At 29.1% G+C, this 4,295-nt stretch overlaps 1 pseudogene; it reads right to left on the minus strand.

Moving 5' to 3' along the window:
- The window catches only part of LOC101493318 (uncharacterized), an 8,183-nt pseudogene extending 4,985 nt beyond the window's left edge, over positions 1–3,198 (minus strand).
- Positions 3,199–4,295: the final 1,097 nt, after the last annotated feature.

Raw genomic sequence — 4,295 nt, forward strand, 5'->3', positions numbered from 1 at the left:
CACGATTTTCTAGAGTGCAATCGCTCACAGATCAGCACATTCTAGAGTGCAATCTCTCACAGATCAGCACGACGTGACAATCCCCACAAGGATAAGATGAACCAAAAATTCACATGGCATCATCCTGTGTCCCATCATGGTCACCATTATCACCATGGCCCCATCGCGGTCACCATGTACTATGAAATGCATGAGCATACTCTAACTCTTTTCTTACTAGCGTGCAGTCTCTCACAGATCAGCACGACGCGACAATCCCCGCAAGGATAAGATGAACCAACAATTCACATGACATCATCCCGTGGCCCATCATGGTCACCACTATCACCATGGCCCCATCGTGGTCACCATGTACTATGAAATGCATGAGCATACTCTAACTCTTTTCACCATAATCATTAAGTAAATGCAACTATTAAAAGATTCCCCATTTTTAATACTCATTTAACACTAATGATTTTTCAAACACAACACAGAGCATACTCAAACATATTTATTCACACCAATTAAAATTTCCACAACCACACATAAATCACAACTCCAAATTCCATTCACACCTAAATTGAATTAAATTCATTTTCCACCAAGTCACACATAAATTTCTTCTAAAAAATTCATAATATTAATTATGAACACATCAATTTCACCAAACATGAATCACCAAAATTTCCAAACATTAATCACCCATATTCAATCTCCAAAATTTTCAACCATAAATCACCACAACAACATTAATATATCAGAGTTCTCCCCACCGCTAACTCGGTGCCAACGGTCTCGATTCATTTTCGAGACTCAAGGAGCTAACTACATAAATATAAATATTTATAACAATTTGTTCACAATAAAATTAATTCACACACAACAAAATTCTTAAAATTAAATTTTTCTCACACACCAAACTGTTAAAACCAAATAATCTATATTATTTACTTAAAACTAAATTAAACAAATATTGTCCAAATTTCACATACACACACTCGACTATTAAAGCACCGAAATTTTTGAGTTAATAAAATACTCTAAACTTTTTTTTTCTTTGTAAACTCAATCAAAGAGTAATTAAAAGAGTAATATTTTACACTCTAACCATTTTTAATTTCAATCTATCTTTTTGCTCAAACTCTTTAACTTAGTTAAAATTTGAACTTTTTTACAACTTTAACAACGCTAATTTTTTTGTAAAATTTCAATTTCAGATCAAACTCATTTATTTGAAAATAACTCATTATGTAACTCAAACTCATCAAATTTAATTAATTCAATATCCACAAAATCCACACCTAAATCACATCTCAAAGATTCATAATAAAAATTATGAACATATAAATCAAACTAAATATGGATCACCACAAACCACACCTCAAAACACACCAAAAACAAATCCCACTAATTCCCACATAAACAAATTAAATTCATTTTCAACAAATTCACACATCAAATACATCAAATTTCTTTTCCACAAAATCACAAATAATATCCTAAATGCAAACTAAAAGTTTGGAATGAGCCCTTACCTCCGTTGTAGTTTTAACAAACGATTACGGTGCCGCGATTAATTCCGATAAAATTTAAGTTCCTGACTTCGCTTCGAAAACTAGCTCACTAGCACAGCAGTGTGGCAATGAGCAATTTTCCCTTCTGTCACTTCGCGAAATAAAGCTTAGAAGTAGAAGAAAAGTGGATTTCTGTTTGAGTTTTTTTTTAACATAAAATTTATGGAAGTTCGTTACAACTTATTAGCCTATTTAAAAATATAGTTCATATTAACATTTTAAATAAGTATTTAGATATATTTCTTAATAGATTAATAAGTTAATATATTAATGAAATTAAGTATTTTTTTAATATTTAACATGACATTTTAAAGAATTAGATTTTATTTGACATCATATTTCAATTCTATATTATTATTAGGAGTGAAAATAAGTTGGATTGGGCTGAGCTTTGCTTAAATAGGTCAAATCTACTTAAAAAAAATTAAAGTTTGAGTCTAGCCTATTACCTGTCAAAAGTTTTATGTTAATGCGTATAAAACTGATATTTCGTATAAAACTGATATTCCGTTTATCTATAAAAGACTAATATACCAATAAAAAACGTGATTTTGTTGAACATGTACAACTATAACATCCGTTTTTTGTTTCACTTTTTGCAAAGAACTTGATGTATATATAAACAACAATTACTAACAAAATAAAAGAATAAAATATAAACTTTAAATTTATAACACAATGATCTTGAGAGAGAAGAATAGGTATGAAGTGAGAGCAAAAAATTAGGGTTCAAAATTTTAATAAAGTCTTTTGTTATAGAAATATAAAAAGTCTTTTTTTAATGAGAGAAAATAAAGAATCTTTAATACACAAATGTGACGAGTCTTTTATTTTATTATTACTATATATATATATATATATATATTAATGAATGTCTGATAACTATATGAAATTGTATACTCAATTTTGTGTTTATTTGTTGCTATAGAAGCTTACTGAACATAATATAATTGATAAAATGTATATTAAAAATGCTAACATAATACTTATAGATGATAAGTTTACTTGAATCCATGGATTCTGTTTTGGATCTCATTTTCAGTATCGTAAATATATAGTTGTGCAAACTTGGGTGTTTGACCAGGTAGTGGTAACAAACTGCCTATCCTGAGACATGTTTGACCTTGTATTCTCATATTTGGTGGTCCTCTTCCAGTATTAAACCTATTGTCCAACTTTGCTCCCGGAGAGGTGAATGCAAACATCATATTATACTCCTAATATGTTGTTGGAAGTTTTTACTTTTAGGGGAATCATGTGTGAAAAGTAGTTTTTGAAGAAGTGGGGTTGTGTCTTTAGTAGGGGAAGTTGCGCTTTTACATTGCCACAACACATGGAAAAATTTTGATTTGCAGAATGAGAACTTTTGTTTACTTCTTCTTGGTACCATATGTTTGCTCCACAATAATTGCATTTAATCATGACATTGCCAAGATCAGAATATACTGAAATAAATCAACATCAAGTAATTTAATATTAACAACTTCCTAACATATTAAATATATTAAATTATAACCTTAAAAGGCATAAATAGACCTTGTCTATTGGCAGATTCTTCAAACGTGTTATTGTTGAGGAAAACTTCATCTTCATCAGTATTACTATTCGCGACATCATCAATTGCATCAATTAAGAGAATCATTTTAATTTGTTCATTTGCATTTAGTTTGTACATGACTTTCAAAAGATAAATCATATATTTGGCTAATACGATATGTATCTTCACTATAATCGAATTTAGGATCAGAGACATGTAAGTTATCATCGCTATTGTAATTTTCATATGTTTGTGTGTTTATTGGGAGCACATTTGGTAATGCTTTTGATGTTGACCATGAACCTGAATCATCATTTTGAAATTTTCTGAAAAGATTAGGACCTAAAGCATGTAGTCCAGACAGCTGCTTTCCCTTTGTCCGATGGCAGAAATTTGAATGTGGTTGACTTTGTATAACACTCCCCCTGTCATTATGTTTGAGGTGTAACTCTGATTAAAAGAAGATATTGAACATTTGTTGTTAACACCCAATGTAATATTAGACAAAAGAGTTCTTTGATGATGACGTATAACATTTAATTCAAAATTGGGATTTGACATAGTAGAGTGACAATCAAGTCTCATCCTTTTTGCTATTCTTTTGTCCAATATAATTTTCCTTTTATGTCTTGCTTTTGTAGCTCTCATTTTTCTAACAATAGTTTAATCATCCATATTATCTTTTATGGTTTCCTACATGATGTAGATATAAAATTATTTTTGTTTCATGATCGAGGTTAATTTTTCATGATGGAGGTTAATTTTTGTTTCATGTTAAATCTAAAATTTTATTTATATCATGATAAGCAATATTATATGTTTTAATCTTACCAAAAATTACATTGACAATGCTAAACCAATTTAGGAACAATAAATATTTGATATTGCTTAACCAAAAATTGCCATTAAACCGTACATTTTCAAACCATATTGATTTTGGAAACTGTAATGTACTTAATTGTCATTATTGATTGATATTAATAGTTAAATAAAATAAAATATGACTTAATTTTCTATAAAATAAATGAACCAGTTTGGTTCATAAAATAAAATGTAATTGTTGAAGTTGTGGGATTTTAGAGAAAATGAGGAGAGAAAATAATAAGGGTTTGAATATTATTGATAATAATTTAATGCTGACTTGATTACAAAAGATTCAATACTAATCTCTATTTATAGAGAAACATAGACTCGATTCTAAA

This window comes from Cicer arietinum, chromosome 5, assembly GCF_000331145.2.
Source record: "Cicer arietinum cultivar CDC Frontier isolate Library 1 chromosome 5, Cicar.CDCFrontier_v2.0, whole genome shotgun sequence".
In the NCBI taxonomy this organism is placed as follows: Eukaryota; Viridiplantae; Streptophyta; class Magnoliopsida; order Fabales; family Fabaceae; genus Cicer; species Cicer arietinum.